The sequence below is a fragment of the Schistocerca piceifrons genome, chromosome 1 (genome assembly GCF_021461385.2).
Source record: "Schistocerca piceifrons isolate TAMUIC-IGC-003096 chromosome 1, iqSchPice1.1, whole genome shotgun sequence".
NCBI lineage: Eukaryota > Metazoa > Arthropoda > Insecta > Orthoptera > Acrididae > Schistocerca > Schistocerca piceifrons.
In genome coordinates, this window is record NC_060138.1 from 1046461035 (window position 1) to 1046473840 (window position 12806).

Genomic DNA, 12806 nt, shown 5'->3' on the forward strand with positions numbered 1-12806 from the left:
AATTAATATAAGAACTGATATGGGAATGAAATATGAGAATATGAGAACTTAAAAGGATTTTAACCCCTCGACACATCGTGCATACACACACTATATAATAAATGAATGACACTTGCTGTGAAATCCAGTTGTAATTCTACAGTCAATTAACGCCCTCGTATCCCCTAATTTGATAAAAAAAAATAAAAAAAAAACACTCGTGCAGTAATCTCCTACGGACGTAGGTGATTTCAGTTGTGCCCCAGGGGAGTGTCGTAGGACCGTTGCTATTCACAGTATACATAAATGACCTTGTGGATAACATCGGAAGTTCACTGAGGCTTTTTGCAGATGATGCTGTAGTATATCGAGAGGTTGTAACAATGGTGTACTGAAATGCAGGAGGATCTACAACGAATTGACGCATGGTGCAGGGAATAGCAATTCAATCTCAATGTAGACAAATGTAATGTGCTGCGAATACATAGAAAGAAAGGTCATTTATCATTTAGCTACAATATAGCAGGTCAGCATCTGGAGGCAGTTAATTCCATAAATTATCTGGGAGTAGGCGTTAATAGTGATTTAAAATGGAATGACCATATAAAATTAATCGTCGGTAAAGTCGATGCCAGACTGAGATTCATTGGAAGAATCCTAAGGAAATGCAGTCCGAAAACATAGGAAGTAGGTTACAGTACACTTGTTCGCCCGCTGCTTGAATACTGCTCACTGGTGTGGGATCCGTACCAGATAGGGTTGACAGAAGAGATAGAGAAGATCCAAAGCAGAGCAGAGCGCTTCGTTACAGGATCATTTAGTAATCGCGAAAGCGTTACGGAGATGATAGATAAACTCCAGTGGAAGACTCTGCAAGAGAGACGCTCAGTAGCTCGGTACGGGCTTTTGTTGAAGTTTCGAGAACATACCTTTACCAAGGAGTCAAGCAGTACATTGCTCCCTCCTACGTATATCTCGCAAAGAGACCATTACGATAGACTCAGAGAGATTAGAGCCCACACAGAGTCATATCGAGAATCTTTCTTTTCACCAACAATATGAGACTGGAATAGAAGGGAGAACCGGTAGAGATATTCAAGGTACTGTCCGCCACACACCGTCAGGTGGCTTGCGGAGTGAAGATGTAGATGTTGATCATTTCGCCTGAGGCTATTGCGCAGTAAAATGCACATAAACGACCTTGATAATACCTTCCAAACTTTGACAGTCGTTTTCTTCAGAAGCGGTCGACTGTATACAGATAAGCTGAGCACTTATTTCGACTCCTCTCCCATTGAGCGAAGCTCCTGGGAAATTTGGTGATGGCATTTGCCATGTTCTCCTTGTGAGTGCAGTGGACGTTCGAAGCGTGTACGTGCACGTTGCTTCATGAAAAAACGTAGAAATAACGTTTAATGTTTGGGCTATAACCAATAGCTTGCCGCAGAAATTTGCAGATGACGTGGTTTTGAGACTAAGGAAAGTGATGGCATTTGCCACGTTCTCCTTGTGAGTGCAGTGAACGTTCGAAGCGTGCACGTGCACGTTGCCTCATGAAAAAACGTGGAAATAACGTTTAATGTTTGGGGTATAACTAATAGCATGCCGCAGAAATTTGCAGATGACGTAGTATGCCACTGGTTTTGAGACTAAGGAAAGTGATGGCATTTGCCATGTTCTCCTTGTGAGTGCAGTGGACGTTCGAAGCGTGCATGTGCACGTTGCCTCATGAAAAAACGTGGAAATAACGTTTAATGTTTGGGCTATAACCAATAGCTTGCCGCAGAAATTTGCAGATGACGTAGTATGCCACTGGTTTTGAGGCTAAGGAAAATTTCTCAACTTTGCTGGCCCTACTCATACGAATTCAGAGATGTCTAATAGCCGGATAGTTCTTATAAAAGATTTTATAGCGATGAATAAAACCAACTCGTCAGTTCACTTGTAGTATTGTGAGTGTGGACGCTGCAGGTGGGGCTTTCTCTAAAATTTCAGCTCTTTCGTCGTGAAAAGGAAGCCTCTTCCGTTGTAATGTTTGCACGAGTACATCTTGCACACAGACACAGAGGCACTTAGTTCTGTCGAACAGGACAGGAGCTGAAACTCCAGCGATGGACCCTGTAATGGGATGAACGCGTGAGCTGCAGCCCGAGCTGATGGGCGTCCCCTCAACACCATTACTTCCTCAGCAACGTGGACCTACAAACAAGACTATGTATGCCATACATTTCCATTGCATGTCACGAGATGGCGGATTTAATGACGCACGCTGGGAACACGACCTAAATATATTCAGTAACTATCTCGCCTATGACACTACTGTGGCTCATCCATCAGTCAGTTTGGATTTCACCAACATGCAGTACAAAGATGGTCCTATGCCAGTCTGGTCCACAATTATCCTCTCAGGTATATTTATTCTTTCCCAAGTTTAGACTGCTAACAAGTCGGAGTGTTTTTCCCCTGAAATTTTCTGAGATGTGTAGCATGCAAAAAGCAGCAGTAATCCTGATCCGGGCAATTGAGGAGGTTCTTCTTTGACAGGGAACGTTATTGATAGTTTAACAGTTTATGGCAATGAACACGGCTTCATATAGGCTAATCATTGTCTTAGCACGGGTATTCGATGACGGCCCACCTGAAAGAAGTACGATCAGACGGTTCTTAAACATTGTTTGTTGTAATCTAAATTATGCAGTTTAGATATGAAACTTATTTCGTAAAAATAGTTATCCTTCTACTACACAGCACGATCGTCAGCTTTTCACTGCACTGAGGTGACGAAAGTCATGGGAAACCTCCTAATATCGTGTCGGACTTCCTTTTGCCTGGCGTAGTGCAGTGAGTCGACGTAACATGCACCAAAAAGACTTTGGTAGTCCCCTGCATAAATAATGACCTATGCTGCCTCTATAGCGGTCCATAATTGCGAAGGTGTTGCCGGTGCAGGATTTTGCGCACGAACTGACCTCTCGATTAGATCCCATAAATGTCCGATAGGATTCATGCCGGGGTATGTGGGTGACCAAATCGTTCGCTCGACCTGTCCAGAATGTTGTTCAACGATCAATTGTGACCCGATGATATGGCGCACTGTCATTCACAGAAATTCCATTGTTGTTAGGGAACATGAAGTCCATGAATGGTTGCAAATGGTCTCCAAGTACTCGAACATAACCATTTCCAAGAAACGATTAGTTCAGTTGGACCAAAGGACTCAGCTCATTTCATGCTAACACAGCCCACATCATTGTGGTATCACCAACACCTTCCACAGTGTCTTGACAACGTGAGTCTATGGTTTCGTGGGTTCGGCACCACACTCGAACCCTACCAACAGCTCTTACCAACTTAAAACGGAGTTCATCTGACCAGGCCAACAGTCATCTAGGATCCAACCGATATGATCACGAGCCTAGGAGAGTCTCTGCAGGCGATGTCGTGTTATTAGCAAAGGCACTCACAAGGGAACCTCCCCATCGCACCCCCCTCAGATTTAGTTATAAGTTGGCACAGTGGATAGGCCTTGAAAAACTGAACACAGATCAATCGAGAAAACAGGAAGAAGTTGTGTGGAACTATGAAAAAACTAAGCAAAATATACAAACTGAGTAGTCCATGTGCAAGATAGGTAACATCTAGGGAAGACCGAGTTCAGGAGCGCCGTGGTCGCGTGGTTAGCGTGAGCAACTGCGGAACGAGAGGTTCTTGGTTCAAATCTTCCCTTGAGTGAAAACTTTACTTTCTTTATTTTTGCAAAGTTATGATCTGTCCGTTCGTTCATTCACGTCTCTGTTCAGTGTAATAAGTTTAGTGTCTGTGTTTTGCGACCGCACCGCAAAACCGCGCGATTAGTAGCCGAAAGGACGTGCCTGTCCAGTGGAAACCGAAAACATTTGATTGCAAGGGCGTAGGTAAACCGATTCCTCCACAGGAACACACGGCTGATATATTCTAAAAGACACTGGTGACGGCATGTGCGTCACATGACAGGAATATGTTGTCGACCCACCTAACTTGTACACTTGGTGAATGGGTAAAAAGATTCTTCTACCTTGCCCAATTTAGGTTTTCTTGTGGATGTGATAATCACTCCCAAAAAAGTGTGAAAACATAAGAGTTTGTCACATAAACTGCAACAAATGAATGCAACAGTTTCACAGTCGCACGGTTTCGTCTGTGCTCTGTAAAAACATATGTTTTTAACGTTTACAAATTTTTCCGTGTGTAGACCGTTAAATCCTGCATATGTCCAAGCAAATCTGAACATGTCCTGGAGTTTTGGAGAGCGAAATTGATTATATGTGAGTGGCTGAACTTTGATAATTGTCTGAAAATAAAAAATTAAAATTTTCTCCCGAGGGAAGACCTGAACCAAGGACCTATCGTTGCTCAGCTGCACACGCTAACCACGGGACCACGGCGCTCACGGGTTTACAGCCACCTAGATGTTGCTTATCTTACACATGGACTACTCAGTTTGTATATTTTGCTTATTTTTTCATAGTTCCACACAACTTCTTCCTGTTTTCTCGATTGATCTGCGTTCAGTTTTTCAAGCCCTATCCACCGTACCAACTTATAGCTAATTCTGAGGGGGGTGCGATGGGGAGGTTCCCTTGTCAGAATGGTTCAAATGGCTCTGAGCACTATGGTACTTAACATCTGAGATCATCAGTCCCCTAGACTTAATACTACTTAAACCTAACTAACCTAAGGATGTCACACACATCCATGACAGAGGCAGGATTCGAATCTGACACCGTAGCAGCAGCGCGGTTCCGGACTGAGCGCCTAGAACCGCTGAAGTCACTCCCGCCGGTCGCTTGCTGCCATAGGCCTTTAACGCCACATTAGGCCTCTTTGACCTATCGGATAAATTTGTCCGATGTTCGTTCCACTCTGATTTCTGCGATTATTTCACACATTCTTAAGAAGAAGGAAGATTAGGGTTTTACCTCTCGTCGACATCCAGTACAAGCTAGGACTGTTTCAAGGATGGGGTAGGGAACCGGCCTTGCCCTTTCAAAGGAACCATCCCGACACTTGCCTGCAGCGATTTAGGGAAATCACGGAAAGCCCATATCAGGATGGCCGGACGCGGGTTTGAACCGTCGCCTTTCCGAATACGAGTCCTGTGTGTTAACCATCATGCAGTGTTGCTTGTCTGTTGGCACTGACGACTCTACGCAAACGCTGCTGCTCTCGGTTGGTAAGTGAAGACCGTCGGCCACTGCGCTGTCCGTTGCGAGAGGTAATGCTTGAAATTTGATATTCTCGGCACACTCTTGGCACTGTGGATCTCCGAATAATGGATTCCCTAACTATTTGTGAAATGGAAAGTAGCATCTGTTTAACTCCAATTACCAATCCGCATTCAAAGTCTGTCAATTCGCTTGGTGCGGCCGTAATCACGTCGAAAACCTTTCCACGCCTGAGTCAAATGGCAGCTCCACCAATGCATTGCCCTTTTATACCTTGTACACGCTGCACTACCGTCATATGTATATGTGCTCAACGCTATGCTGTGACTTTGTCACTCAGTGTATTTTCTCCTTTTTCAAAAAATAAATAAATAAAATTCAAATGTGTGTGAAGTCTTTTGGGACTTAACTGCTAAGGTTATCAGTCCCTAAGCTTACACACTACTTAACCTAAATTATCCTACGGACAAACAAACACGCGCATGCCTGAGGGAGGACTCGAACCTCCACCGAGACTCTCCTTTTTCATACCATACGTCTGCTCTTTGATTCTGGAACACACTTCTGCAATTTTTGTTTGATTATGTCACACCTCTTAACGGTATGCTTCTGGATGTTCAGCTGTTGTTTCCAGTTCATGTACAACATGTAGACGACCGAACCAGTTGTCTTCTTCAGGTCCTCCAAGTTTTGCTGTTACATGTACTTGCTACCTCGACTCCAACCAGACTGCGAACTGTCGTTTGTCTAGTGTTGCTATTTATAGCCGATATAGCTGATATTCCGTGAGATGCACTTTATCTCAGCACTTACTAGCTCTGGTGGGTGCGACAGCCGGCGAGATCATAATAAATTGAGTGCCGGATCCCAGGCCTTGTTTAAACTGAAATCTACGTCCAGATTCATTAGTTTTATAGACGTCTTTACTGCGATACATACCTTAAATACGTTGGCGTTTGAGCTAGGATATTGGATTCATCGTATTTCATGTCGTAAGTATATTCGACGCTGTGCTTGGCGATAGCTGAATTGTTTGGTTGTTTTAGGCCGGTGTGTTGCACATCTTTTCTACCGTTCCAATAGTACTATGCCTCACGTAAGACATGCCACACTGGCGTAGATTGCAGAGCACACTTGGCTTTCAGTGAACTACATCAATAACCCTTTCCCTTTCCTTTTATTTCTCCCCCTCCACCTTCACTTTACGTAATGTGTTTAAGAGTACAAAGAAGGCTTTTTATCTTTTTTGGAGGAAGCGAAATACACTGGGCGCCATGTTTCGGGATACTGTGCCAGCATAAGATAGATAAGCGATTCGTGGCTTTCTTCGTATACTTCAATCTCGACCTCTTTCTCAGGCGTACTTGATTTTAACTACAACGTCTGCTCAATTTGGTGATCAGACAAGGAAGAGATCCAATCCAGCGTGTCGAAACCTACTCTGAAATGTTTCAAGCTGGTAGAATACACGAAAGGAAATGCAATGTCAAAATTTTACTTGCTAAAGAACTGTGTAAGTATGTTTTAGAAAGTGTTAAACACACTCGTTTTTGCCGCAAGAAGAACCGCTCATAACAACGGTTTTTACAGCCCTTTCTGCTTATCGCTCGAATTGGTGAATAATGGAACGTAGCCATGACAAGAGAACGTAGCTCTGAATAACGCGAAGTCCAATATTCACATGTGATGTGAATTATAAGCACTTCAAACATATCAAAAATTTCTCCATAAATTTTTTTGAATATATTGCAGTTCAGTCGACAACTAGGCTGTTGGAGATGTAACTGCTATTACAATGACTACCAGAAGGAAGGTAGGTGAGGCACTGTATGATTTTACTTTATAGACGATTTCTGTCAAATGGAAATTTACTTATTGACATATATAACCATTCCCGTAGCACAGTTCTTATGATAATTTTTGAATGTTGCATATTTTGTTGACAGTGAAACAATTCATTTTTATTCCCTATTAATCGTTACGAAAATGTACTCTGTCTATTGGATGACGAAAACAAACATTTTCCTTGCACCAGGGACAGGTAATGAAAGAAAAAATTATTCATTCAGACACCTCACAGTAATTACTAATTTTATTTTGACGGAACTGGAGTGGGGTAAGAAACAGTCGTGGCCGCTGTTCCGTATAGCGTGTAGTGTACTAAGCTTACTTGATCAAATTCGTAAAATTTTGTGATTCAAACTAACATCGCAGAAATGACTGAAGTTTAGCTATACAGTTCCACTTATAAACCTGAAAAGACAAAAAAGCTATTGGGAAATATATTATCGTACAATTATCTGATAAATGCTTTACACTGCTGATTTTATTATTACTACTATTACTATCAAGAGGTTGAATAACACCATTAATTCCGGAAAACTAATATATTACTAGTCTTTTTCGCGGTATTCCTAAAGACAGAGGTGTTGTTATGTACAGGCTAGCAGTCCAACAAATGCAGTGAGCTATTCTCTGCAAATGATAAGAAGACGTTTTGGATATAACATTGAAGATTATTCTCTCCCACATTTCCAGATTTAGCTACGTCACTTAAACAACTTTTGCAGGCAAACAGTCCTTTTTTTAATCTTTGGTTTTAATTTGCCTTGATGTCCCTGAAGACAGAAGTAAAGTTGCAGAAACAGTAATCTACTGATACTTATCAATGAAATTATTGTGTACGAATGTGTCGTAGCATTCATTGACTGCACAAGCTATTTCATCTTTTTTTTTCGCTTGAAACGTAAAGTACGGTTTTCACAAAACCTGACTGATTAACTATATACAGAGCTTTTAGGGGATAACAAGAAGCTTCATGTTCACTTCAGCTACGAACTTCTGTATCGTATTGCCTTTTAACATCCCCTCTAAACATTGACATGAGGTAAACGTCGTAATTTGCGATTCCGTTTTCCATACAATTTCCTGAAACTTTTTAACCAGGTCAAGGAAGCTTGGAAATCAGTAATGTTCATCTCACTGGCAATTCATAGCTCTCAGTCGCATAGATCTCGCTCAGTGACTCTCACAAACAGTTCTAAATCTTTCGAATAGTCTTTCTTTCACACTTTTGCGAGTTTAATTTAGGCACCTATATTGCACTCTGTGTAAATCTTTCTTCCATTTATACAATTCATGTTCGGATTTTTCGAAACGGAACTGACTTTGCACACTGCTTAAGTTAAAGCGTTTCTCTCTCTTTTAACCAAATAATTTACAATCTTTTCTTCCTTGCTGAAAGCTATAACTGTACATGTTCTGTTTGGGTTTGGAAGATAATTGTTGTTCCCCTGTGTTTTAAGCAGCATGACACTCATCGTCTGAACCATAGTTCACAAAATTGTCCGAGTTATTTTCTGTTTCTTCTAATGTTATCGCAATTTCTAACCAAATGTAAACATCACAGGAATGAATGTCCAAGAAATTAACTAATAAATAATGCACGTGTAGATGTTCAGGTGTAGTAGGTGAGTCCGACTGCATACCGTATTCTTCATATTTTATCTTTGTGGGGTTGAAAACATTAACTGGATTCCACATTACTGTGAAACTCTGGAATATCCAAAAACACAGATGTATTAGGAAGCACATGACAAGAAATTACTACGAAAATTTATTCATTTTTATCTTAATTGCTAACACTTAGCGATACCGAAGGGGCAAGTGCTAATTATAATGGGTATTAAATGAGTTGCAAATATGAACGAATATTAACTGCTAACAACTGTATCAGAGAAACTATGAACGGGAACTGAAATTCGCTTTACAAATTACGATCGCGTTGTGCCGTGTTATCTTTTCACCGATTTGCCATCAGTCATGGATATGGATCCTCCGCGTTGCGCATGTGCTGTTTGCTACAACTACGGCAGGGCTGTGTATTTTCCCATCCGCCCGGGGAGCTAGCAATTTGACAAATTTCAACATTTTTAAAAAAAATGCTTGCCCTCTGCTTTGGATGCTAAAATTTTGACACTGTATTTCTTTTGGTGTACTCAAACTGGGCATGTTTCGATATGTCTGATTGGACAGTTCCCTTGCGAGTTTCCATTTCTTCAGAACTCCGTTTATAGCTGTAACTTTTCGCTGTGGCTCTCTTTGTCTGAATATGTTGAAGCTCTGTGGACCAGAATCTTTAGCATCAAATTTTTTTGTGACTTTTCCTTGATTAATAAATCCTCTCCAGTTGTAGGTATATATATTTCGTATGGCTAATAGAATACAGCAGTAAGTAAGTAGTAACACAAACAACGTATAAAAACAATAAATGGTCAATGTTACAGGCCACAAACAATTATTAGATCTAAAAAAGGAAGTAAAACACAAAATACACAAAAATACATAGAAATTATAGTAATAGTATCTAGTAATAGGTTTTTCAGAAGGAGAAGAGTAGACCAGACTCATGGTTGTATGTCCAAGTCCCTCAGCCAGCCAGAAGCATCTCCCTCCAGGAGGTGCAGCTCCTGCATTGTGCCAGGGAATCTCCTCGTAGGGCAGTCCATTGCGATATGATGTAGAGTTTGTGGATTCCCACAGTCGCAGTTGGGTGAGTCAGTGTGTCCCCATTTGTGCTTCCAGTAATTACATCTACCATAGCCTGTTCGGATACGATTTAAAGTTGTCCAAGATTTTCTGGGTAGACCGAAGCCCTCGGGCCGTACGGTTGGGTCCGAGACTAAGTTAAGGTGATCAGGGTTAGACATATCCCATTCCCGACGCCAGGCTTCGTCGATATCATAATTGTCCTCGATCAGCTGTTGCCCTAATCTCCATGATGGCTTACAGGACTTGAGCCTGTGGCTGGGATTCTTGCAGTCTTCGTGTATGGGTAGGTCACGGTTGTTAGCGCACTTTCGCCATTCCCTTTTCAGTGCAGATCTTCGCCTTAGATGAGGTGGGGCTATGTTAGCCAGTACCGGGAGTCATTGGTGGGGCGTCGGTTTAATAGTGCCTGAGATGAGCCTCATGGTGTCGTTTAGCTGGGTGTCCACCGTTGCTGTATGAGTGCTGTTTAGCCAGACCGGAGCGCAGTTTCAGCCACCGAATATACTTGTGCAAGAGCAGATGTTCTGAGAACTGTGGCGCTTGCTCCCCAGCTACTTCCAGTGAGTTTGTGTAGGACATTATTTCTGGTTTTGATTTTTGCTGCGCATTTGTATAAGTGCTCCTTGTACGTCAGAGATCGGTCCAGTGTAATTCCCAGATACTTTGGGAGGGGATTGTAGTCAAGCAGCTGGCCTCTGAACTCTACGTGGGGTGCATAGTTTGCCTGTCTGTTGTTGAGATGGAAACAGGAGACTTGGGTTTTAGAAGTAATAGGCCTGAGCCTCCATGTTTCGAAATATTCATTCATTTTTATAAGGTCTTCCTCAATGATTCTTTCGGAATTGTGGAAGTCTTGATGTTGATATGTGAGAGCAATATCGTCTGCATAGATAAACTTCTTAGAAGATGTCTCTGGTAGGTCTGATGTATATACACTCCTGGAAATGGAAAAAAGAACACATTGACACCGGTGTGTCAGACCCACCATACTTGCTCCGGACATTGCGAGAGGGCTGTACAAGCAATGATCACACGCACGGCACAGCGGACACACCAGGAACCGCGGTGTTGGCCGTCGAACGGCGCTAGCTGCGCAGCATTTGTGCACCGCCGCCGTCAGTGTCAGCCAGTTTGCCGTGGCATACGGAGCTCCACCGCAGTCTTTAACACTGGTAGCATGCCGCGACAGCGTGGACGTGAACCGTATGTGCAGTTGACGGACTTTGAGCGAGGGCGTATAGTGGGCATGCGGGAGGCCGGGTGGACGTACCGCCGAATTGCTCAACACGTGGGGCGTGAGGTCTCCACAGTACATCGATGTTGTCGCCAGTGGTCGGCGGAAGGTGCACGTGCCCGTCGACCTGGGACTGGACCGCAGCGACGCACGGATGCACGCCAATACCGTAGGATCCTACGCAGTGCCGTAGGGGACCGCACCGCCACTTCCCAGCAAATTAGGGACACTGTTGCTCCTGGGGTATCGGCGAGAACCATTCGCAACCGTGTCTATGAAGCTGGGCTACGGTCCCGCACACCGTTAGGCCGTCTTCCGCTCACGCCCCAACATCGTGCAGCCCGCCTCCAGTGGTGTCGCGACAGGCGTGAATGGAGGGACGAATGGAGACGTGTCGTCTTCAGCGATGAGAGTCGCTTCTGCCTTGGTGCCAATGATGGTCGTATGCGTGTTTGGCGCCGTGCAGGTGAGCGCCACAATCAGGACTGCATACGACCGGGGCACACAGGGCCAACACCCGGCATCATGGTGTGGGGAGCGATCTCCTACACTGGCCATACACCACTGGTGATCGTCGAGGGGACACTGAATAGTGCACGGTACATCCAAACCGTCATCGAACCCATCGTTCTACCATTCCTAGACCGGCAAGGGAACTTGCTGTTCCAACAGGACAATGCACGTCCGCATGTATCCCGTGCCACCCAACGTGCTCTAGGAGGTGTAAGTCAACTACCCTAGCCAGCAAGATCTCCGGATCTGTCCCCCATTGAGCATGTTTGGGACTGGATGAAGCGTCGTCTCACGCGGTCTGCACGTCCAGCACGAACGCTGGTCCATCTGAGGCGCCAGGTGGAAATGGCATGGCAAGCCGTTCCACAGGACTACATCCAGCATCTCTACGATCGTCTCCATGGGAGAATAGCAGCCTGCATTGCTGCGAAAAGTGGATATACACTGTACTAGTGCCGACATTGTGCATGCTCTGTTGCCTGTGTCTATGTGCCTGTGGTTCTGTCAGTGTGATCATGTGATCTATCTGACCCCAGGAATGTGTCAATAAAGTTTCCCCTTCCTGGGACAATGAATTCACGGTGTTCTTATTTCAATTTCCAGGAGTGTATATTAAAAAGTAATGGAGCTAGCACGGATCCTTGGGGCAGGCCATCATTTAACCTATATTTCTTGCTTATCTCTCCATCTAGGTGTACTTCAAAAAATCTATTTGAAAGCGTATTGTTGATTAGGGTAGCCGTTTTCTTGCAAGGAATAATGCGTTGGAGTTTAAGAGTCATTGCCTCCCTCCACACTGTGTCATATGCTGACGATAGATCTATGAACACGGCGACTGTCTTTTTCTTCCTTTGAAATCCACTCTCAATATGTGTGGTAAGAGATAATACTTGATCACAGCAGCTCCGACCGGGTCTAAATCCGGCTTGTTCAATAGGAATGAAATTCTCAGCAATGGGTTTTATTCTGTTGAGAATAAGTCTCTCCAATAGTTTGTAGCATACACTTAGAAGAGCTATAGGTCTATAGTCCTCTGGGAGCTTTCCATCTTTGCCAGGCTTAAGAATGGCGACGATCTTGGTTTGTTTAAATAGTGGTGGTAGTGTTTCCGATCGTTGGATGTCATTGTAAAACTGAGTTAGCCACAGTAGAGCTCGAGGTCCTAGATGCCGTAAGAACTCGGGATAGACCTCATCTAAACCAGCCGCTTTACCCATTTCCATTTCTTTCAGTGCTTCTGTGATCTCTAGGATGGTAAAGGTTTTCGAGAAATTGCTGTCGGGTGTGGATTGTCGGAGCTTGGTTCTCAGTTCTTTCTTTACTTT